We start from the raw sequence: 26755 nt of genomic DNA on the forward strand, positions 1-26755 counted from the left end.
CACAATGAGGCAGTGGGTAGTGCATTTCAGCAGTGCTGGCAGTGGGTCACTTCACTGGTATAGACTGTTGTGAGTACAGCATGTAGGCTCTTGTTCATTGCTGGTAAAGATGCATAGTCATCAACATAGGTGGTGACTATGTTGAAAAATATTTTTTTTATAGCTGAGAATTAATTCTATCAATAAGGGTTATTGTGCTCTTTGTATCTGTTGTCTTTTACATGGAAATAAATAGGAGGCATTACTTTTGGAGTGACTTACGTATATGAGGCTCAAGACAATTTCTATTCACTAAGTGCTGCTCAGGCAAGCCAAAAGGTTGCACACTCATGATCTATAGCATTGTTTTACCCCTCTTGCCTCTTTTCTTTAGCAATCCCTAAGTATTCAGGAAAGATATCATCTTTCGTGAAGGGACTTCTAATATTCATAATTGTTAGATTTTTATTTGAAGAAGGAGAGAAAACTTTCATCAGGTTACTATTGTTTGCACTGAAGCTGATTCCATTTTAGGCTTGGGCAATAAAACAAAGTAAATCCCTTAGTAATTAGTAACTCCATTATAAGATGGCCCTGTTTCATTATACTTAAGTTAATAAGAAATGCTGCTCCTAGCATTGTCTATTTGAATAGCATGACTACTTTGCAATCAGAAGTATTCTAACTGATCTTTATTTGATGCCTCAGTATATTATTTCTTATTTTGGTATGAAAAGTGTTACTGAATTTACTTTCTAATTAATATGATCTGCAGACAAATCTAGACTATGATTCAGCAGCCCTCCTCTCCCTCCAAACTCTGGCCCATGAACAGCATCAACTATGACATCATCATCCAGAGAGCAGAGAGCAGGTCAGGCCTTCCTTAAATACCTGCAGAGAAGATTCATAAGAATCAGAGAAGCACTATGTATGCTAAAATTACGATTAATGAAACATATTATTTTCCCTCTGACATCAAAGAATTTACTTTGACAAAATAAGAAGTGAAATTCATTTGATATGATTTGCTCTGGAAAAAGATATGACAGCAGTTGCTCATTTCCTTATTAAGTGTTATGTAAATACAAATACTTCATTGCTACAATACTATTTTCAGGAATTGTAGCTAAGCTTGTGGTTCAATGAATCCCAGGTCCTATTTTTTTTTTCCCTTTCAAAGCTTGACCTGTATTTGTTTCTCTGCTAATGCAGTACGTTCCCTGTACTCTGTAAGCTATCAAAGATAAGCATTAGCAGGCGTTAGGCTTCATTGATCAGTTAATTAAACATCTCAGTATTTCACCAGGCCCATTAAATGTGTAAAGATTTTCTTCATTACCAGAAGGTAAGTTCTTAGCTCTTTTACTGGTTATCAGTGCCCACTGTGTTGCAGTTAACCTTCTTACTGAGGCCAGAGGTAAAAGGCAATCGAATGTCTTAGCCCATTCAGTGTTATCTGTCAGAAACTTATCCAATTTGCTCAACAGTAGAACAATTCTTTGCTGGCTTTTCCTTTTATTGATAGCATCCTTATGAACATTTTCTTTTCTCAACATGACATTCTTTCCAATCTTTATCTTATTCTGCTACTCATCCCTCCTGATTTCACCTCTATATAGTCTCACCGTCATATATTCAATCATTTGACATAACCTGGCTTATTTTCTATTGAAGAAGACTCTTGATTTTGAGACCAATGAAGAGCACAGATTCCCTTTCCCATCCTGCAGCTAGACACTCATAAGTCATGTCCAGCTCATGTTCACTGAAGGGACTGCCAGTTCTTCCTTCCTCTCACACCATTTTTTCCAGCAGACCTAGAAATTCTCTGAGGGTTTCATTCTGGGAGATGTAATAATGTAAATTAACGTCCTATTGCTGCCAAATTCATGAATAACCATCTTCTGAATTTTCATTTGAAAATGAAATTTTTCTTTACCTTTCTTCTGGCCATATTATTGCCATGGATCTTGTGCCAACTCTGGCACCCATTCAACCCTGAAATACTGAATAAGCCTATAAGAACTTTGGTTTTCTGACATTTTACTGAGTTAAATTAACTCATGGAAGAATTTTACATTTGCCAGAACAGGCAGATTGTGTCAGTATTGGAGAGACTGCAAACTGGGAAGGAATGAGGAAGACTGCTAAACACAAGTAGGGATGAACGAAATGTGAGAAGATAGCCATTCTGCAATTAAACATTATGAATTACGCCATCTTTATGCTGTTCCTAGTCTTCTTCCCTAAGAATAGAAAAGACTGGGTTCAGCAGAAGGAAACTAAGTCAACTATTTAAATGAGTCAAGAGTTGAAGGACAGGATAGGTAGTGTGGGTGATCTGTAGCTCTTTCCTATTTTTACTTTATCTGACTAACTGAAGGCAGTCTTACAACTTTTCATTTACTCAGACGCAATTACTTTTCTATAAACCTCAATTTTAATATCTAAAATTATTGCTTGTTCTTCTACAATGGGATTCATCAATAAGATCTGTGTTACATCCTCTGTTTTCTTCAGTAATAGCAAGTATTGCTGATAACTGTAGAGAAAAAGTAATCAAGGGGAAACGAGATAATTTTTTATTGTTCCACCTGAAGAAAATTAATTACAGTAATCATTCCAATGCAGTGGGAGTGACAGTGTATAATGCCATCTTCCTTTTATTATGAAGAAATTGTAGAATAAAAATGCTTAATTATTTACAAAGATTCCTTCAAATGTGCTTGTGATAAAAGAGAAGTCTGATTGGACTGTACTAAAAATATTTGACAAAATTCATCTATTTCAATATCTGTCACAGTTCCAGCAGAGTTTATGACTGTCAAGCATTGTGAACTAGTTCAGTACATCACAAAATGCAAACTAACATAAAAATGTTCAATTTACTATATATCACTGAAGTATAAACAGTCCCAGGAAAATAAAGACGATTCTTTGTTGCTTGCAAAAAGATGAGTAACATAAAGATGAATATCATTTGTTTTTTGGAACAGCCCTTATTCATTTAGAAGAATTTCTCATAAAGGCAATGAACAGACTGTTCTCTGATGTATTACATACCTCACTGGAAATATGACTCAGGTTTTTGTCACATTTTGTGTCTAAATTATTTTAATCTGTCTATATATCTCATTTTTGTAAGCACAGTTATGAGTTCTAGCATATTTGGCTTTATCTTATATGTAAATGAAAAGAGGGAGATTCTGTATGCATATGAAAAGATTGGGATAGGAACATCCCTTTCACTACACAGTGTTAGAATTTAGGCCTCTTAACGTGTCATTTAAAAAAAAAAAAAAAAAAGGAAATAGGTTATCTCAGGCTAGATATAAATGGAATATTACAAACAACCCTTGCTTTTATAGGATTCAGTCAAATATTACATCACTGTAGTAGCCAATACATTAGTAGAGCAATTAAAATAAAACGCCTATTTAAGCGATCTTATGTTAGGTGGAAATCAGTTTACTGATGTTGAATGGAATAATTAGCTCATGTTTTGTTAGAAACTCAAAATAAAAAGCATGAAGTTCTTTTCAAACATATGACTGTTTGTTAGAGTGTTGAACACTGTCACATAAATCCAACTTTGGGGGGGCACACTTCCAAAAAAAGACTTTTGCTAATCTTGTCGATCGTACTGCAGTTTTCAAAAGTTGGTAACAGTTGTATTAATATCTAGAACTGTATCTATTTTAAGTAGTGCCTTACAACAGCTGAAATATTTCCATTTTATTTTCTATTGATGCTCAAAATCATCATGCTGGCAATTCTCAGTCTGGGAGCACTGGACATAATAATGGGATGTAGGAAGTAAAATGAAAAGGACATTGCTCCGTTGTGCAGTCTGGGAAACAGCACAGCCTGGTAACCACACGAAGGCTGGTGTTTTCCTTGGGAGCTGCAAATGGGACCAAAAGCCTGCTCCTGCAGCCACCCCTGCAGAGCCTGGGATGTCCATTCTGTGATGAGACTAGGACCTAATTTCTTGTGAACAGCACTTGAAATGATTTGCTACAACCACACTGTCCTAAATCACACAGCAGTTCCTCTCACTTGCACACAGCAGATTCAGAAGTTATATCTGTATTATGCCAGAAAAAAAAAAAAAAAAAAAAAAAAAAAAAAAAGAAGAAGAAAGAAAACAACAACAAAAAAATCTCAAAATGACAAATAAGCCCTTCCCATTTGACCTGGCTTGAAATCCAAAGGAGCTCATCTTTAATTATGTGTGTATATTCTATGGAGGTTGATACCCTGTTCAGCATGAACTAATTAACTTTCTCAGATTTCATGGGATTATTCTTTAAAATGAAGAAAATAATTAAAGCTTAGACAAGTAGGCAATCTATTGGTGAAAACATCAAGGGACTTTGTAACAAATTAAAAGCAGCAAGATTCATGATTGAAACAGTGTTGATAGCCTATTTAGAGTGCAAAATAAAAGGGGAGTTGGAACATGCAAATACTGTGAAATACATTCTTAGATTTCGTGTTACTTGTGTCCTCTGCTCTTCTGGTTTGGATGGTGTTGCTGTAACTCCAAAAAGGCAACTTGCTTGAATGGAAGCTTTCATTCAAATGAAGTTCTTATAAATGGGTGGCATTTTTTGATGAGGGACACACATCAACTGGTTCTGGTCTGGCATAGAAAATAACTGGATAAAAACTTTTAGTAGTGATTACTTGATTGTATTTTGTATAGAAATTTAGATTGTGGCTTGAGTTTATTCTTTTGATGGCAAGAAAAATATAAAGACAAGAAAAATACCAAACAGTGATGTTTCTATTTTTTTTCCACTTAGTGACGTCTAGTAATAGGGAAAACGAAGAGAGGGATAAAGTTCTATAGTCCCAACAATTTTAGCCTTTTGACAGAAACATCAAAGAATGATTAAAATGCAGTGAGGACTGCTATGTAGAAAGAAAAGAAGTACAGTGTGTACTGCACTGCCAACATGTGTGTGCCTAATACGTCACTGAAATGATAGGACAAATAAGGAACATATTTTCCCTTATAACACTTGTACATTATCTCTTATGTCAATGTTGATATTATATTTTACAAACTCTGTCTGGCTTAAAAAGAGAATTCTCAGTTGAATTAATCATTCACAAGTGAACCAGAAATTGTGATGTATTGTTTAAGGAAACAAGCTACTTTCTCTACTTACATGTTAATGCTTCAGTGTATGTTTCCCTCTTCCCTCTGCTGATCACTGCACCAAATCTTTCTCACTAACATTTTTTTTTTTTCATGTAGTAAATAGATAGATAAAGGGATAAATATACAGATAGATAAATAAATTTTGTACAGTTGTCTTTTTGTGAATTTCAGTGAGGAGGTGGTGTACTCCCACTTGATGACCTATTGAAGTACTCCATAATATCATGTGTGCTGTGCCATACTGGAATTGAGCTGCCTGTCCCTGGCCTTCAAGGTTCCTTCCTCCATTTTCTTTAATTGTGAGAAGCCTGACCTTTATGTCACCTTCTAACCAGCAGCAAACTCCTGAGACTGCCTCAAGATTATCCTGACTGAAAATCCTCAGGATATCTCACCACATACTAACAAGCAAGGCCACCTCTTCAGGACAAGAACTTGCATCTTGCTGAATTTTTGGGTTAAAAAAATGTAGTTATCACCACAGAACAAAATTTAGCAGATAAAATTAATATTAGGCTATTCAAGAAGGTTAGGTAGGGCTTTTAAGATAGCTGTAGCCGGTGAGGAAGGAGTAGCAGCAGCACAAGAACTGACAGATCTTACAATCGACACTAACCATTAAAGTGCAATCGACACCAAATAGAGAGGAGCGTGAAGTGCTTGACTCTGCATGGCACAAGAACCAGTTCCTGGGCCTGACATTTAGAAAAAAAGTAACCTCATGTCTGGCTGCTGCAGAGGCTGCATAAATACTCCAGCATGGGAAGCTGGCAGCAAAACCTCTCTTATGGATACATCCTTCTGGTGCAGGTGAGCAGTGCGAGTGGCAGCATGAGTGGCAGAGGAGCAGCAGCAAGCAAAACATTCTAATTCAGCTATTATTTTTCATAAAATCACTTTCTCTTCCTGTGAAATTTCATGCACATTTGCTACACTGTGAATATGGTGCTGCAACAATATTTTCTGTACATCCAGTATGGTTCTCTGTGGAAAAAGGTTGACTGCCTCTCCTGCAGTCTCCTGTCCTTGTCCAATCTTCAGATAAGATACAGAAATACTGGCACACATTATAACGTATTCTCTTGAGAAGATATAAAAAGAAATTCATCTCGACTCATCTTGCTTATCTTTTTCACTTCAACGAAACTATATTAATTTGTGATGATAGTCAGCCCATCACACATTAGCTCATATTAAGCATCTTTACTCTACAAAACAAGATTTTCTTTAAGGTGAACAGTACAAGCAAAATGTAAAGAGCTTGCTTGGCATGCACAATAAGGTTTTCTGGAATAAAACATCATTACCAAACCCATCCCAGAGGTCCAGATTGGGTTTTCAAGCTGACATTGTACAGAAGCTTCTGATAGTCACACATAATACAAGACAGCAATGTAACACCACCACCACAGCTAGGCCCTCTTCTATAGTGAGCTTAGAATACTTTGCAAAGAACATGCAACGATGTTTTACCACGCTATGTTTGAATGCTCCTATGCTATCATTTTGTCAGACTTTTTTGGTAAATGTAAAAGCAGCTTGTAAGTCACTTTGCTGTGAAAATTATTCTCTTCCCTACCATTTTCAACAGAGAAGAAAAGAACAAAGCATGTTTCTGCAGATGTAATTGATCCCTGTAAAACATGAAGATCTGTAAGAGGAATATCATCCAGTAAGGATCATTGCTGTCTGTAAGTGAATGCAGACTAGAGAGCTCAGAAGACTGAGACAGTGCTCACAGTTAACAAAGCTAAAAAACATTGTCCAGAATAAGTGAATGCAGACTAGAGAACTCAGAAGAAGACTGAGACAGTGCTCACAGTTAACAAAGCTAAAAAACATTGTCCGGAATAAGGTAGCAAGAGAAACAAAAATTAGAGCTGTTAGTCTTCTTCAAAACCAAAGTGGTATTACTGAAATCCAAAAGGATCCAACAAAAGCAGACAATGTTATTAATGTAAATACATCACCTATTGACAAGATGACAGAAAGGAAGGTGCCAGAATCTGTGCTGTAAGTTTAGACGTTCATTTTCATTACAGTTAAAGTAAAATTGATCCAAGTACTAAAATTAATTGAAAATAATAATAATTATGAAATATGGAGTGCTATATCAGATCTGCTCTAACACAGCAGTAGTTCTAAGCCGTCTTTCAAATCTGAGGATCTGAGCACACAGCGGGAAGCAGCCTTTTTGAGACAGTATCAGAGCTAAAAAAGACATTGTCTTAAAGTCACATAAGCATTTTTGGACTTACCCTTTTCCATAATGTTGCATTCTTGCTAGATTAGCATTTCCCATAGACAGCCCATAGAATCATAGAATCATAGAATCACAAGGTTAGAAACGACCTAGTCCAACCATCTCCTCATCACCATTGCCACCATAAGCACTAAACCGTATCTTGCAGCTCCTCATCCAGACACCTTTGAACACTGCCAGGGACGGCGACTCCACCACCTCCCTGGGCAGCCATTCCAGTGCCTGACCACTCTCTGAGAGAAAAAGTTCTTCCTTATGTCCAACCTAAACCTCCTCCGGTACAACTTGCAGCCATTGCCCCGGGTCCTGTTTGTTGCCTGGGAGAAGAGGCCGAACCTCTCTTCACCACAATCTCCCTTCAGGAAGTTGTAGAGTGCAATGAGGTCTCCCCTGAGCCTCCTCTTCTCCAGACTGAACAATCCCAGCTCCCTCAGCCGCTCCTCATAAGACTTGTGCTCCAGACCCCTCACCAGTTTTGTTTCCAGTTCCTCTGCACACGCTCCAGGGCCTCAATGTCTTTCTTACAGTGAGGGGCCCAAAACTGAACACAGTACTTGAGGTGCGGCCTCACCAGAGCTGAGCACAGGAGGACAATCACCTCCCTGCTCCTGCTGGCCGTACTATTTCTAATGCAGGCCAGGATGCCGTTGGCCCTCTTGGCCACCTGGGCACACTGTCTGCTCATGTTCAGCTGAGCATCAACCAACACCCCCACGTCCCTTTCCTCTGCATGGGGTTGTTTTGCCCAAAGTGCAGGACCTGGCACTTGGCTTTGTTGAACCTCATCCCATTCACTTCAGTCCAGCGGACCAGCTTGTCTAAATCCCTCTGAAGAGGCCTCCCTACCCTCAGGCAGATCCACACCACCTCCCAGCTTAGTGTCATCTGCAAACTTACGCAGGATACACTCAATCTCCTCTTCTAGGTCATCAATAAAGATATTAAACAAGATGGGCCCCAGTGCCCGACCCCAGGGGGGCACCACTTGTAACGGGTCACCAGCTGGACTTACCTCCATTAATCACTACCTGTTGGCACTGCCCTCTAGCCAGTTTCTTACCCAAAAGGTGTATAACTGTCCACACAGGCAGCCAGTTTCCCCAGAAGAAGCCTATGACAGACTGTGAGGGACCTTTGCTGAAGTTTAGGTAGACTACCCTACCCTAGACTACCAACAGCCTTTCCCTTATCTACCAGTCTGGTCACCCAGTCATAGAAGGAGATGGGGTTGGTCAAGCACGACCTGCCTTTCATAAACCCATTCTGGCTCCTTCCTATCCAGCTGTGACATAAGAAAATCAAGTTCAAATCCATGTCCTAGTTCAGGCAAAAGAGAGGCTAACCTTAACCCTAACTCTAACCCCAAAGGTCATAATGACTGAGCAGTACAAATAATTAGAATTGTTATAAATCCTTCTCCCTAGAGAAAACATCAGGATGCGGTTCTGGGCACCCTGACCCAGGCGGCCCTGCTGGAACAGGAGTTGGACTAAATAACCTCCATAGTGCATAAGTCCTATCTTATCTCAACTATCCCGTGCTTCTGTGAAATCCAGGATATACAGATCAGCAGGCTGGTGACCTAAATAAGAAAAAAAACTGGTCACTGCAGACATTCTGCTGGTGAAAATGTGTCAGTCCACAAAGCCCAGGAAACAAAAAAAACCCTTCAACCTTCTTACATTGTCTGCTACCTCTAAGAGAAGTATAGCTCAGAGTCAAAGACTATTAAATCATTTCCCTCTGGAGAGTCTGTCAGAAGCAATGCCTGTTAGTGCCATTTCTGATTATGTCTTTCATGCGGAAGCTACAAATGAACCTTAAATGATTAAAGTCTTCATTTTAGTTTTAGTAATTATGCAGAAGATTGGATGATTGTTGAAACACAGGAATACACTGGGTTTGGAATATCACAAAAATTGACTTTAAATGAAAAAGTAAGAACTTTGAAACATAATTTTTTTAGCAGCATAGTTGAAAACACCAGCAGAAACCTACAGGTAACACTTCAGCATGTTGACAGCACCAGGCAGAACCAGTCAGTTTAGATGTGAATGGTAACAAACAGTAACAAAACTAGCCAGACGTTTTCAGATATCAAAGGCGATCCCCATGACAACTTGGGCCAGATATCATTCTGCACAAAAGCATTTGCCACCTTCTCACTAATTCACAATTTCAAAACCAAACACTTTAAACATACAATTTTCATTGCATCTTGGCTGTGCTGTTGTCCTGGATGAGCACAAGCCAGTAGAGCTAAATGATTTGCTTTAATTATCTGCACAGATCCATTCTGCGTTTATTTTTCAGTCACCTGTGAAGGTTGTTCTTTACATGAATATCAAAGGAAGAATGTCACTGCACAAGAATGTTGTAAAATCAGAAGATTTTATGACATATTTTGAAAAGTTTAATAAAGCCAGAATCTGTAAATGGTTGCTTTGTTTGTTTGTTTCTTTGGCTGGTTAGTTGGTTGGTAGGTTGTTGACTTGTTGGTTTGTTTGTTTGGTTGTTTTTTTTTATTTCTACAGCATAGGTTCACAAGTGATTCTGTATTCCTGGACAACTTAGAACTCCAGGTCTGAACCACTACGAAAGAAAAAAAAGAAAACATATGCATTTTACACACATTATATTTACACTTTCAATTCTCTAAGAGGCTTGGGGTTTGTGTTTCTCTAATTTATTTTTCAGATTTGAATGACAAAAGGCTATACCACTAGGGTATTTGTTTTCTTTGGCCATCTTTCACTGAAGGATGCAGCAGAAATGCAGCAGAAATTCTGTTCTGTTAGCAGGCGATTGTACCCAAATCTGGAGAAAACTTACTGGAAAAATGAGGAAAGTTTTAAAAGCTAGACAGATAGAAGAGGATTAAAACAAAACAAGCAAAACTACAACAACAACAACAAAAAACAGTGGTGTTAATTAAATAAGCAAATAAATAAATAAAAATGAAATAAATATTTTTCTTGCTTGCCATACTGTGATGGAACATATTTATAGAAAAGCAAGATCAAGACATCTGAAAAGCAAACATGTCAAGCTTTGTTAGTGAGCTATATTTAAACAGTCTGTGAAAAACAAGTTATCAGGCTACAGTGAATAACCACATAGAAAATACAAATTACAGGCTCCTTTTTCTTATTAAAATCCTTTCTGAAAAAAAGAAGACTTATGATGATTCTGTCTCACTTTATATTGCAAAATATAATGAAGCTCAAGGCAAATGTGGGAATAAAGAAAGATTCAAGGCCATAGCTCAGCATAAGAAGCCCAGCGCAAAGGCAGATAATTTACACATTTGCAGAAGGGAATGCTGTGTCATGACTGTACAAAGGCTCATAAGGTTAATGAGGGAGTCGCCTCATTGACATCCCTGTATTTAGCTTAAGCTATTCAGACTCTTGGAAAATGATTTTGCGGACTATGTGTAATGAACTACCTGAAGGCAAGGAAAGCACTTTTAGAATCGCTCAAGACATAAAACTCCAGCATAAGTTATAAGACGAAAGGTGGCTCAAATGCACTCTTTTACGTTAGGTAACTTCCCAGCTGTTGTCTGCTAACAATCATACAGTATTATAATCATAAAATGTAGTCTCATGAAAATTCTATTTGACAAAATAGTTCTTTCCCTTCTTTGAAAGACATTCAACTTTAATTACGTTCACATTTCAGTTCCCTCCAAATGATTTTTTCATCATGCTTTTAATGTTTAAAAAACAGTTCTGTCAAAGCCAACAAAAGCTTTCAACTTTAGCAAATCCACGTTCTTCCTATTCCTACTGCTTGCTTAAACTTCTTGGTATCCTTGGGTTTTTTATGGCACTACAGGTTCAGATTTCAATGCATGCCTTTGAAGGAGAGTCTAAAACTAATGCAAATCCTACCCAGGCCTAGCGGCCTCTGAGAGTGCAGCCCATTCTCCTTATACAAGGTATCCTCTGCTTTCCACCCACTCATATTTTTTTAAAAAGCAGGGTTATGGTGACATATGGTGATATCACAGCAACAGATAGATAACGTCTTACTAGATGTAAGTCTTTAGGGAGACAAAGCTGGATTGCTATCACACTTCAGTGTTCAAAGTAGAGGAAGACACAGATGCCAGTCATCTTTGGTTGGTGATCTTACCACTTAGGGAGAAGACATTTTCTGCTTTGGAAACCTATCAGAACTGTTTAGTATATATTAAAACACTGTCTCTGCTTTACTATATAGAAAAAGGCATTTTCTTTTTTTGCCCTTCAGCTGTGTCCATCTGTCCTGAAAAAAGCTAGAGTAGGACAGTAGTGACTGAGGCTAAAATGATCATGGCAGGGAGAGTACTGGAAAAAGCTGCATGCCTGAGCTTTCACAGCCAGGAGCCCTGAGGGATGCTTGTAAGCAGAAAAAGGCTAGGATGGCTTCCTGGAGATACCTCTGTTACAGCTATGCCACGTGAGACATGAAACAATGTCAAAAAACTGTCCTTTAGCTTGAGACTTCTTTGTGTGACGGATCCTATTAATAACCCATAGGGTTTGGATAAATCAGAAAGAAATTAGAGCAAGGGTGCTTTTTCAGAGTTTTGCAGCAAGCTGCTTGTATACTCTCCCCCTCCCTAAGGCTGAGCAGCTCTGTGATAAACTCAATGCAGAATAATCAGTGTTTGTTCTATTTTTCACTAGAAATGGTGTTACTATGCATTTTGCTTCTGTAATTGTTTTCAGGCAGTGGTTTGAACTTTACATAGTGCCACCTCATTTTCCACAGGAAAAATTCAGCACTTAAGTGAGAGAAAGCTAAATATTCTGCTCGCACAAATTGGCATACTTTCTGCAAAAAGCTACTGAAAAGGTTTCAGTGTGCTTAAAAAATATTTACATAAAGCTGGAAATATCTTTTCTGCCAGTCTAATGAATCATCCCATGAAGAAACAAGAAGTACTCGTAGAAATAATTTGCCATGGATTTGGCTGCCTATTTGGATGCAGCCTAACTAAATCTTCATCTACAGGGCATTTGCTTTTTCTTCTTGAAGTACTACATAACTATCAATGGCATGGTCCCACAAACTCATCCTCCGAACCTAGGCTGGAAATCAGATTAAACATTCCCACCAATGCTAGGCATTCCCAGGAGAGTTTTGCAACACATTCTTAATTTTCTGTATACATCAAAACAAATGTAGCAGCTTTGGTCATGATTTGGAGAATCAAATCTGAATTGTGTGGCTTCTGCAGTTCTGTAGTTAATACTCATAAATTATGAATGTTCTGAGTTCTTTTCTAAGGATCTACAAAATACTTATTTTTAGGGGAGAGAGAAGCTTGAACCCATTGCATCTTCTGACTATCCTGCATGCAGGCAGTGGTGGTTTGGACTTGGTAGACTTTCCCCAGGCCTGCATATCCCCCCTTCCTTGTACTGACATTAGCAAATCTACAGCATTGTGTTTAGCCAGCCAAAGAAAATGTTATTTTGATTAGCTCTCTTAACCCGTTTAAGGAAAACAAAGTATTGCAAAGTAGCTGCTGTAACCTTGAAAGCTAAGATTGGATAAATCAGCACATTTATTTGCTGTATAAAATGTTAGAAACTGGAATTCAAGTCCCTTTTAAAATACTTTTTCTCAGAAAATATTATCAACCCTGATAAAGGACTGTGAAGGTCAACAGGAAAAGTCAAGTCAATAACAGTGGTCAAAGTCAACTAAGACTCATTTGCCACCTGTCTAAGATTAAAAATCAAAGCCCATGTGTACAAACCCAACTACCAAAGTTATTGCTAAGCCCCCATTTCTCCTTAAGAAAGTAGGTATTTGCAAGCAATCAACAATATAAAAGAATTTGATATGGTAACTGAATCTCAGTTACTGTGCTCAATTTTCAGTTTTCACTGCAAGAAAAACATCAAAGCCCTAGAGAGCATCCAGAGAAAGGCAACAATGCTATGAAGTGTCTGGAGCATGAGTCTTAGGAGGAGTGGCTGAAGGAACCGAGTGCAGAGAAGATTAGACTCGGGAGAACTTACTGCTCTCTACAGCTGCCTGACAGGAGGAGGTTGTAGCAGGGTAGAGGTCAGCCTCTTCTCCTGAGTAAGTAGAGATGAGTGGGAGTGGCCTCAAGCTGTACCAGGGGAGATTCAAGTTGGATATCAGGAAAAATTTATTCTCAAAAAGAGAGGTCAGGCATTGGACCAGGTTACCCAGGGAAGTGATAGAATCACTGTCCCTGTAGGTGTTCAAGGAAAGGGCTGTAGTACTGAGCGACATGGTTTAGTGGTGAAATAGTAGTGGTAGGTGGACAGTTTGACTGGAAGATCTTAGAGGTCTTTTCCAACTTTGATGATACTATGATTCTATGAGTCTCTGTTCTGAGAACTTAATACTAGATAAAGAGCTGAGGTATCTCTAGGAAGTAATTCATCTCCTTTCTAGCAAATGTTACCCTAAGTTTTTATAAAACTTTCAACAAAGGCTATTTATCTTCTATCCCAACCATTTGGTCTTGCCCTTTCACAGTGCCCTCATCTCATGTCAGGGTTGTTTGGACTATAGGACAGCCCTGCACGATAGCCCAAGAACCCAAATATTTAAGATCTGAAAGTCTCTTAGGAGACATGTATTCTATTTCTCTGATATCATATGGATTTTCTGGCCAACTGCATTGGTATTTCACACAGCTTTATTTCTCCGGGATATATATAATTTTCTTTCAAAAAATAAAGACCATTTTCTCAATATGCACTGTGTATTTTGTTTTACATACCTAAACCAACAGTGCAAACAAAATGTGATTTTTCTCTTGTTTTCTTTGGGTCTGAACTTCAGTGGAAACATTTATCCATTCCCCATGGCAAATTAAAACGCAATAGTCAGATTTTTCTTATAAGTTTTTGTCATTTAAGTGTAAAAACATGAGCATAAGTATTTCCAGACACACCTAGAAGCATGGATTGTACAGAACCAAAAATCTAATTTAATGGATCAAAGAGCACTTTCTTTCATTATACCAGAGAGCAGAACTACCTGTTAGAATGATGCCAAATTTCATCATAGCATAAATGCTTAATTGTATTCCACAACTGGCTGCAGATACTCAGTTCGACACAATAGTCAATTTACGAGGTAATTTATTCATTATAATAGAAAATACCAGACTTCTTTAGGAAATAGTAGCTTTCAATAGCTTTGAATTCAAATTTTCACTTTCTTTCTTTACAGGAGACATTCTTACTCTTACCCAAGTGGGAAAAAATATGGCAGTAATTAGCTAATCTGCAAACTGGAATGTTCTGTTAAAGCACCTCCATACCAAATACGGCAAATCATCTAAGAAAAGCAGTCTTGCTGAAAGTGAACATTTCAAGAGGAGAAAATATTGATTTTTTTTTTTGTGCATTATAATTAAGACTGTGCAGGAAATAGACTTTATTGTTAGGATGTAAAAGACTACGTCATTACATTTAATGATTATACCTGCTTCAGATTTTAGAGATACTCAAGTTCTTAAGCTGACCTTTCTAAAACTAAGAAGCAGACTGTGAAAATAAAGACATAGTTATTAGGATCTGAAATTAAGATTAAAAAAAAGATTATTTCTGACACAGATGTTATTTTGCTAGGGAGTTTTGAAATCTTAGGGTAAAACCATCAATTTTACACACAAAAAAAATCCTTACAAAAATATTTTCCTGGCTTTAAGTACCTTTATGTGCAATGTTACATAAAATTGTTGATGGAAAGTTTAGTTTTCCTGAAACCAAACCAAACCAAACCAAACCAAATTTGGTGACGCATTTTCACCAAACCAAATTTGGTGACAATGAATTTACTTCACTTCTGCAAGAACCGCTGCATAAACTGACCCTAGAAATCTGTTCCCATGGCTACTAGCAGCATTTGTCTTAATGGAACCTTGGCAACAGGGGCAGCAGCAGATCCAGTAGGCCACAGGAAACAGAGTGGAGTGGGATAAGGATGCACAAGAGCAGTCAGAAACTTTGAAAAGAAAAATGAGATATCAAGGCATAAAGTCTCAGGACATCACCTTTATACACTCGGGATTTTAAGAATATTTAAATCAGCAAGGAATTTGTACAGTTAATTACGTTGCACTTCTTCCTCTCAATTGAGCAGTTCTTATCCTGGGCATTGTCCTTTGCAGTGCTGTAATCTGTAAATGATAAAAGAGAATTACCCTCCTGCAGGAAAAGTCAAATTTAGAATAAGGGAGGACAAAATTTTACTACAGTAGTTGTGAAGCTTTTTTTTTTTTTTTTTTTTTGAAACACAGAAATAAATAAACTTACGGAACTATTTCATGCTAATAATGTTGTGTCTGTTGTAAAATGTAAGTTCCATGCTCTTAAAAAAAGATTGAAATGAAATAATATCATAAAGACCCCCAAAATAACACAGAAACAATAACAGCCAATATTAACTGATTTCAATTCATGTTAAGTTACAAATCAAAAATTCCCTGAAAAGAATTTGAAATACACAAAATACATTTTAAAACCTACAGAATATGCAAGAACCTGAGATAAAAATTACGTTTTCTACTCTAGTGCCTGCATTAAGCAGAGTTTTCTTTCTTTAAAATCATCAAATAGTCCTAATATATAGACGTCTTACTATATAATTGATGCGTGCAGTAGGACAGTGCTGATTGACTATCCACAGAAGTGTTCAAGGCCTGTTTGGGTGGGGCTCTGAGCAAACTGGTCTAGCAGAAGGAGGCTCTACCTTTAGCAGGGGAGGTGGAACTAGGGAATCTTTAAAGGTCTCTTTCTACCCAAACCATTCTACGATTCTGTGATCCACCAAGAAGCTTTAATTTCTTTCAAATTACAAAAATAGGATTACTGGAAAATTAAATGTAATTCCAACAAGATACCATTTTATAAATTCAAATTTTAGCATGCAAGCCTATGCTGATTACAAATTAATATCTTAAGAAAGAGAACTTTCCCAAGGGATTTCTGATCAATTGCTCTGGAGATCTGTGAGCAACAGTTTGCACTTTGTCTGCCTAATTATTATTGTAATGGCAAGGTTGCTGTCTCTTGGGATCCAGACATAGAAACCTCATTAAACTGATCAAGATGCTTATTAATGCCATGCTTCACTGTTTGTCAAGAACATGATTGAAAAACATAACAAATCAACAAAAAAATTGTGTCAGGCTGATGCTCAGAAGAGTATAAGCATTTAACTAATGTGATCTATTGAATTATTGTCCAAACGAACTAAAAAACTCCTGCATTTTAAAGCATCAGCAAATAGGTTCCACCACACAATAAGAAAAATTCTGGTATTCTTGCAAAATAAAATCAGAACCTAAAATCCTCAGAGTCACAAAAACTTACAAACATGCTTAAAATATGTCCTTTAAGAAATGTGATCATACTAGTGAGAGAATTTTCATGCTCTAGTTCAAGTAAAGGGCAATAAATACACAGTACATTGAACCAAGATTCAGCAACGTCCTGATGGTTGAGTTACTGCCTCAGGAAAATTGAGTGCATTCCCCTTAAAATTAAGATAGCACTGAGTTAATTAGTCTCGATGGGCAACATACTTCAGCTAAGGAAGGATAGATTACACTCAGATTGTCTCTGGCAGTTCTTATCTAAAGGCACTTCTCACAGGAGTCTGGCCTTGCCCCTCATGAGGACAATGAATGGCAATTTGTCAGACAGAAAATGGAGATGGAATGGAAGTTCAGATTCTGCCATGTCTCACTGTAACAGTCAAGGGAAGCTCAAAATGAAGTGTGAGGAAATAAAGGCCTCAATGGAGTGAATGCACACGTAGTCTTCTCATTGCTGTAAGCTCCTTTACCAATCCAAATCAAAACTCTTCTCTCCAGCGAAGCCGTATGTGCTGCTCCCGGGCTTCCTTCAGATCACTGTAGGAGGCTGATGACTACAGCATTTCAAGGGAGAGTTCTCGTGTCTGTGCATTTTTTCTTATTGCCTAAATTTGACTTGAAATGAGAATACTGAATCTCTGTGAAATTACTTCTAAGCCACGGGTAATCAAGCTGTTTCCAAAATCCTGTAAACAAGTGCATTTTTGTGAGATCTGATGGCAGGTGTATGGAGCTCATTTCAAAGCAGATTTCTAGGGCATTTCTGAGCTGCTGCAGACTAACGGTGGAAGTCTAACAATTTTAACAGCTTTTATTCTTTCTGTAGCAAGTTTGACATACATAATTAGGAGAGGTAATTGAACTCATCTGACTTCCAGAAAACTAGTGTTACAACAGTGTTAAGAATGACCCATTTTATCATGGAGATTTTTAAATTAAATTCATGTTTTATTGAGTATGGATCTTTCTAAATTGTTCTGTATCTTTAAAGACATGCAGAGGAATACCACATACCATTATCAATGACCACCTCTTGCTCTCTAAATCATAAAATGTCGGTGAAGCCATCAAGCCCTCCACTGGTTGTAGTACTGTGTTCACTTGTGCAAAGTGTTAATTGGACTATATGACTAAAATAAGATAAATTAGGAAAAGAAAAAAAAAAAAAAGTCCATGCAATAGCTTATTTTTTTTAATGAAAAAGTCTGTAACATCAACTACTCAAACTCCAGTTTTTAATCTCTCAAGTTATGTTAGATATTAAGTTTTTGTCATAAATACATTCTGTGCCAAGGCTTTTATGGAGAAGAAAGATCTCCAGGAGAAGTAGCACTCAGAGTTTTTTAATTTAATTTAATTTATAAATTAACAGTAATTTAAACATTATCATCTGCTTTTAAAATTACTGCATGCATTGTCATCAGTCTTACACTGTTACTTTCATCATATTTCAGGTAATACCAAAATATAACATTATGTACACAGTACCTATAATATACTGTAAACTGGTTTTCATGTCCTCTTCTACAAATGTATTTTTGATCAAATTTAAGCATCTGCATAATTCCTATTTCTGGTTCCTCTTTACCTCACTAAGAAAAAAAAGTGTAAGTATTTCTAACCATATTACCATAATTAAAAAAATAAATAAATAAATAAAAGAAATTTCAGAGAAAAGAATTTGAATAAAATCACTTTTACAAGTGTTTAAGTTGCAAGTGCAGAGAGACGGATATGTCTGAGTACATTCACCTAACAATATTTGCAAGACAAGAAAGAATGCAAAGATTCATCCTTCATTTCCAGCTGGTATCCAGGAAATGCCAGGTTTGCCTGAAGGCATTCACAAAGCCATCCCTGTATCCTGAACAGTTATCTGTCTGGGGATATCCACAAAGACACACAAGAAAGAAACTCGGCTCAGACAATGCTGGAAGCTCCACTTTGGTGCCACAGTCTTCAGCCTCCAAACCATGAGCCAAAGCACAGTTCTGCACAAGTGTCTTAGGGCAGATGGTCTCTCCAGCAGTACTGTTGTCATCCTGCTGGTGTCACAAGACCTCACAGTTTGGTCCTATTGCCAAGGAGACTCATATGTGAATCAGTCTTGAGCTGGCACAGGCGTAAGGCAGGACAGTGGGGAGTTGCTCCCTGTGATACGCTCCTCAGAACAGCCTGGTTTTCTGTATTTCTATTTCTGAGGAGTACCAGTGCTCATATGCAGTGCTCACTGCAAGAGAAATTTCACTTTTTCACACTGAAACTAAACAGATTATCAGGTTATCATGTAGTGCAAGTTGGGATAGTTAGGACAATTTTGAAATCCTGACCTTACAAAGAGTGCTGCAGTGACTGAAACCAGCAGCCACTTCCCAGGGGTGGGAGCCTGCAGTAATTTGAACAACCCAGATCCCATGGGAACTCTTCACAGTACTCGCTCATACTGACATCTGATGCTGTCTAATGCATGTTTGTCCAATCTCCACATCCTCCCTTTCTTTTTCAAGAGCAGCAGCAAACAGTACTGTTGGGATACATAGATAACATTATAAAGGTAATAAAACTTTTTTTACCAGCATTCTAATAGAGAGCTTTAAGTACCAAAAGTCTTCAACATAGATGGAAAAAGGGATACAAAAGAAGGATGGTGGATGTGAGAAAGAAGAATGTTTATTCACTGGAATTAGCCTCCATAGTAGGCTTTCCAAACTTCTTGAAACCTTTTGTCTCTCATCTTAAATTCATTATTCCTTTTCTTATTTTCTTTACAAGTGTTTTGTAATGAAATTGTTGGTTGATTTCCAGATTGGAAAACAGTCAGTGCCTACTCCTTTTTGCCTCTGATTAAAAGTTCTGGGGAGATCTAGCCAGTGCTAGTTATAGTATGTCTTTTCCTGAAACAAATGCCATAACATACTTGACTTTGACAAGAATTATCTAAATAGACAGACATGGTTGATATGCTCACTGTTCTATATATTCAGTAGCTATTGCCTGAGTTAGTGATTAGATGAAAAGCTATCTACATTGATTAAACTGACTAAAATTTTCTGCGTACATCATTAATCTAATCCTGGTGGCAGATTTCTATTAATTATCTAATATCTCAGACTAACGAAAAAGACCTAATGAGTTTACATGGTTGTCATTCTGTAAATTGAACAGCTCACAAACAAAATAAATAAATAAATGTTGTTAAAGTTGATAAAATTGATAGCAAATATGGTTTACGAATCAATAAAATAAAATATGTTATTCCTTCTTAATATGGCCATGAAAGATTTATAATTTTACCGACAACTTCTTCATTGTCTTAGTAATTTATCTGATGATGCAAACACATATTTTTAAGATTAGATTCATCTCATAACTCTGATACAAAATATCCCTTAATATCAGACTACAGGATGAACTGCCTAGAAATGAGTCCACTATGCCATAACTCTTACTTAAGAGCATCCTAAAATTTATCTTAATTTACGTCTGCGTATAAATGGGAAGACTGTAATTTGAGAAACATCAATTTACAGCACAGACAAGAAAAAAAAAAACAGAAAGTGAAAAAATGGTGAAAAAATAGTAAAGGTGAAAAAGAATAAAAGGAAAAACACAGGAAAGAAAGGGGAAAAGATTTAAAAGAATTATGACAAAAAAGAGAAGGAAAAAAATGAGAAAAAGGAAAGAAGGATAGGAGGACGGGGAGAAAAGTAAACGTGAAAGGGAAAAGGAAAAGGGAAAGGGAGAGGAAAAGGAAAAGGAAAAGGAAAAGGAAAAGGAAAAGGAAAAGGAAAAGGAAAAGGAAAAGGAAAAGGAAAAGGAAAAGGAAAAGGAAAAGGAAAAGGAAAAGGAAGAAAGAAAAAAAGAGAGGAAAAAAGAGAAGAAGATAAGAAAGGGAAAGGGAAAAGCTGGTGTCATCCCAGCTGCTGTGATTCACAATTGGAATCACAAATGAAACATTTTTTCTTGAAAGTAAACTTTCCAAACTTCTAGAAACTTTTTCACTACATTTTTCCCCCTATTCTTTTGCATTCTGTTGTTATGACCTAGCACAATCCGGGAGACCCATGAGAGAAAATTAGCAGAGACTTACTGGTTTATATAATCTTTTAATAAAATTCCTGGGAGCTGAGGTCAGAATCACTTGTTTGAATCTTTCAGCATACTTCTAGTTTATTTCTTAAGGGCTACGTTTAAGTTTTCCCTATCATCTCTGTAAATCCCTTACACAAAGATTACTGAGAGCAAGAACATCTTCAGTCACTTTTTTTTGCACCACAGAGCCTTACAGTGTCTGCCCAAATGATTTTAACTTACAAATGACTTTTTCTAATGCATTTGCTTATGCCTTTCATTTCACACATTTATTTTCTGTAAACCTGGACTAGATCCTCAGGTGGTGTCGTGACATTATCTTTCTCCCAGTATCAGCACCAATTTATATGAGTTGAGGACTTGGACCTTTCTATTTCTCCTTTTTTATTTTTATTCAATCCTCGTAACTCACAGGGATAACTCTTTCATTTTAAATACTATCCTGTTCTTACTGCCCATTCCTTTTTTCATAAAGTACAAATTGCATTCATATTTTTAGAGTGGAAATATAGGCAACATTTAATTTAAAGTTTCAAACATAATAAAATGAATATATATGCAGGACATGTAGCTGCTGGATGCTGCAGCAGTACAGATTTTTTAAAATGGGATCCTGAAATCAGCCTGCATGGGTGTCACTTTATTTTAGCAGCAGCCTTAAATTTTGCTTTTCCCCTATCAGTGGCAACCTTGACTTGATATCTTTTTGCCACTGCATGAGTTGTTCTGGAAATCAAAAAAAGGCTCCTATAGAATACAAAGAGTCGTGCATTTGAAGTACAGTTCTTGAAAGTCATACTGTGCTCCGTCTTTGCAAGACTCATTAACTTCCTCCTCTGGAATACAAACAGCACTGACACTGCACATAGTTGTGAGGGTTTCACACTGGTAGGTAGCTTAGTTCCCTTCTTCAAAAGGACAGAGGTAGAAAACATAAATCTTGAGGGTTGAGTCAGGGACAAGAAGATCACTCACCAATTACCTTCATGGGAAGAACAGACATAAGGGAGGTTAATGTAATTTATTGCCTGTAACAGACTACTGCGGGGAATAACAACAGCAAATGAAAATCTGGTGTCATCCCAACTGCTATTGCTCATTGTTTTTCCCGTTCTTAACCATGCTCTCCCAGAACACACTCAGCATTACTCATAGCTCAGCTCTCACCAGCCATGGGCTCCTTTTCAAGCCAGCTCTGATCTGACGGGTCAACTGCTGGGCTGTGATTGCAGAGGCCACCTGCAATACTGCTCCTAGTACAGGAGGTTAAGTGTTTTGGGGGGTAAACTCTTTAACAAGAAAGGCAAAAGATACGATATGAAAATTAAACTACTTTTAAATAAGGAAAAACATTCTGAACTTTCTAGAATCATAGAATTAAAAAATCGCTTGAGTAGGAAGGGATGTTAAGGACCACTCCATTCTATGCACCTTCCATGGGCAGGGCTGCCACCCACCAGCTCAGGCTGCCCATGGCCCCAGCCAGCCTGGTTTTGAATGCCTCCAGGAATGGGGCACCACTTCTCTGGGCAACCTGTTCACTACCCTCTGAATAAAAATGTCTTCTAGCATCTAAACTAAATCTCTACTTTTTTTAGATTAGAATTGTTCCTTCTTGTCTTATCACTATCAGATTGCATAAAACATTGCACTCTGGTTTTTTGTTTCTTTGTTGTTTTTTTTTTTATAAGCTTCCTTTAAATACCAGAAAGCTACACTGTGATTCATCCGGAGTCTTCTCTTCTCCAAGCTTAAGTTGAACTATCTCATTCTCTCTTCACAGCAGAGGTGCTGATCATCTTCATGGCCTCCTCTGGACCCACTCCTACATCTCCACATCTTCCTTGTGCTGGGGTCCTCAGACCTGGATGCAGTACTGCAGGTGGAACCTCGTAAGGGCAGAGCAGAAAGGGACAATCCCCTCCCTCTCCTGACTGGGCACCGCTCTGTTGCTGCAGCCCAGGATACATTTGGCCTTCTAGGTTGCAAGTGCATGTTTCTGGATTTTGTCATGTTTTCGTCCACCAGAACTTCAAGTCCTTCCCTGCAAGGCTGCTCTCAAGGACTTCTCCTGGTCTGTACTACATGTCTGTTATTGCCCTGGCCCAAATGCAGTACCTCACACTTTGCTTTGCTGAACCTTATTAGGTTCTTGTGGGCTTTTTATTCAAGGTTTCCTAGGTCCCTCTGGAAGGCATCCCTTCCCCCTATTGTATCAACTGCATCACTCAGTGTTATCAGCAAACTTTCTGAAGCTGCACTCAATCTGACTCTCCAGGTCATTGACAGAGGTATTAAAGAGCGCTGGTCCCAATAGAGACCCCTAGTGGATACCACTTGTCACTGGCCTCCATTTGGACAACAATCCTCTGGCTGCAACCATCCAATCAACTCCTTGTCAGTAAATTCATATCCCCCCTGTTGAGAGATATGAATGTGATGTGGGATCATGTCAAAGGCCTTACAATCAACCCATTTTCCCTTGCCATCTGATGCAGTCATTCCATCATGAAAGGCCACTGGATTGGACAGGCATGATCTGCCCTTGGTGAAGTCCTGCTAGCTGTAATGGATCACCACCTCATCTCACATGTGGTTTAACACTGCTTCCAGGAGGGTCTCACCCACTGTTTTCCGAGGCACAGACATAAGGTTCACCAGTATGTGCTACCTTAGATCTTCACTTCTACCATTCTATGCTTCTTAAGGAGTAATGTATCCCTTTTTCCAATCATGTCACATGCAATACACATGGTACTGTGCAAGTAAACACATACAAATTCTAAAGAAAAATTTGGATTACACAACTTCAAGGAAACTGCTTCTGTGCTAGGTACAGATAAAAATACAGAGTTTACACATTTACTAATTTTAAGACCTACACTTTCAATTCAGAAGAATAATACCTACATTTGTCCTCTTTCTGTTCATTAATGATCAAGCTATCCATGGTAAAAATAATTCTAGATAATGAAGGTTCATGCACTGAACTTCAAAGCACTAAATACACCTCCTTATGGTTTCCAAGTGATGCATGAACACCTTTCAAGACATGCTCCTTTCTCTTCTGTGCAGGCACAAATTGCTTCAGACTTAGAGCATACGGAGTGTCCTTTTCTACCCTTTGCAGATCAGTGATGATGCATATTCCCCTGTAATGATAATTATGGCTTGACTGAATAGTCCATGATATGTACTTCATCTTACGACAACATATACAGCTCAGAAACAACAGACTGAGATTGTAGAACAAGATATTTGAAAATAACTGTTTTGATGTCTGTATTTCACATAGCTGTCAACCCAGGAGAGAACAATAAAGCTTAATTTATTTGAAAACACAGATTATGCTTAGGAGAGGGAGTGATGAGGCATTGAAAAAGGTTGCCCAGAGAAGGTGTGGTTGCCCCATCCCTGAAGGCATTGCAGACCAGGTCAGATGTGGCTCTGAGTAGCCTGATCTAGTGGGTGACAACTTGCCTACGGCAGTGGGATAAGAAATGGATCAGCTTGAAAATTGGGTGGCAATGTGGCACAGTCTTGTAATGAGGTGCACAGAAGGGAGAATACAAGCATTTCAGTAAGGAATATTTTGCTTTAGTTTTCATCCTAAAAATTCTATATCATCCATGAATTTCATTTTCTTTACTGTAAATGCACGCACTCTCCTTAGTCTCTCAAACTGAAAAATAACTATGGCTACTGCATGGATGAGAAATAGAGCTCTCTGTGAAGACAGGTGAGAGAATACTAAAAAAATTAAAACTGGAAGATGAAAACACAGTTTATCATCTGAAGTAGCCTCTTTCCAATAGCATGGCACAATTTTAGAATAGACCATTATAAGACAGGAAGAGGGGGAGGTATGAAATCCTGACTGCATTTTGCACTGAAGTCACTAACTTTTAAAACCAGATTTACTTTGGCTTTATGCAATCTCTTTTTTTGTCTTATCGTGGCACTGGAATATGGCCACCATGCAGCTTGTAATCTCCACACAAATCACTGCTTTTAGCACTTATTCAGGAGGTCCACAATTCTGCAGAGAAATCATTTTGTTCTTCCAGGCAGCAGGATGGTATCACCTTTATTTTCACATATCCTCACAGTAGTTTCCATCTGGTTTCACATTATAATACAAGACTGGCTCCCTGCTTTTCAGACCTATAGGGCTCTGCTCCATCTCAACATCAGTCTCAAAGATAATTGGTCCCATTCCTGTTCATTTTATCTATTCTGTTTTAATCTGCTCCTTTGATTTGATTTTTGCATCACAATTGTACATATTTGGGCATTTGTACAATAAGGATATTTCATGTACTTCAGTGCTGCCTGGACAGTCTCCTCCCCACTTGCTTTGTGTCTGCAGGAGACCAGCAGGAGAGAGTGGAAAGCAGAACAAAGTCACCTCTCAATTTGTGGGTCATCTGGTAGATGAAGTAGCTGCAGGGATAGTTTGGAAGAGATTGAAATCAGAACAAGCTAATGAGAGAAGCATGCAGACATGTAAATCAATATGCAATGGGTCAGTGAAGTCACAGCTTGATCACTGGCAGGCAGCCTATGAGTGCAAAATGAAATGGCGGTCAGAGGGGGAGCGATCTTCCAAGTTAGCAGCACTAATGAAGTGCAAATCTTGCTAATATTACAGCATCAATGCTGAGACATGCAGAAAAGATAATTATATTCAACCTGCTCTCCAGAACTCAGTCTGTTTTGGTCAGCCTGTTTACCAGTAGAAATTTGGGTTCTAGCCAAACATGACTGGGCATTCACCTTTCTGATTTAAAAAAGAAGATGAGCACATGCTTCTGTCCTGACAAACTGAACAAGAATGAGATGTGCCTACGTGCTAAAAACGTAATCCTTTGAATTCACAAGTCCAAGTATAACAGGTTTAAATTTAGTAGGAAATAAGGGTGTTTTCCTGAATTAGGATTTGAAATCTTATGAAAGCACAAATTTTTTCACTTTGTGTCTTCAGATATCATTGAGGCCAAGGAATTACGTGATTAAAAAAATAATGAAGTCCCAGTGTGAACAGTAATATGTACAATGATATCTGATAAAATAAAAAATATATACTTCAGATAACTGCCTTATGTTGAAAACTAGCTTTCCTAAAAAAAACAGGATGTTACAGAACTATTTAATGTTTTACCTTTAATTCGAATGCATCTGGTACTGTATACAGTCAGAAACTTCTACTGGAAAACTGCTTTGTGTACTTGAAAATAGTTATTTTTTATTTTTGTTAGTGTTGTAACATATGCCAAATTAAATTATCTGTCGCTTGAAGTTTAAAAGACACTCAGAAGACTGGTAATGTCATCATAAATTGGAACAGAGATGATTAAGCCTGAAATATTTTCAGATGCAATGTGTATTACTTAGAAATTGTCTCAAAACAGTTATGGCTGAAAAGTTTGCAAGCTAGGCAACAGGCAACAAAGCAAAGATATTTTAGAGACCCAGCTGAGAAATTATATTTCATGACTTTCATTTCACAAGAAATTAACCTTAGTGCTAACCAGTGTACCACTGTGATTGCAGGTCTAATTTGGATGCAATTACATCTACATTTTTGCATTAGCATCAAGTCAGCTATCAGCATGACATCTGAAAATCTCTGTGAAATGGCGAAAAAAAAGTGTAAGGAATACATATTGAGAGACAGATACCAGTTCATGTGTATATAAAGACACACACATATAGTCTCTATCCCTCTCTGTATATATACACTGCATATATATAATATATATATATATGTATATATAACCACACTGAGTGGTCTTAAAGTCCTGCCAGTTCATTGGATAATTCCTACTTCACTGTGTCTCTTTGGCTAGCTGTAGTACACTGCAGTACTTAGAATCTTAGGGTT

This window comes from Tympanuchus pallidicinctus, unplaced genomic scaffold, assembly GCF_026119805.1.
Source record: "Tympanuchus pallidicinctus isolate F22 unplaced genomic scaffold, pur_lepc_1.0 scaffold9, whole genome shotgun sequence".
Lineage (NCBI taxonomy): Eukaryota > Metazoa > Chordata > Aves > Galliformes > Phasianidae > Tympanuchus > Tympanuchus pallidicinctus.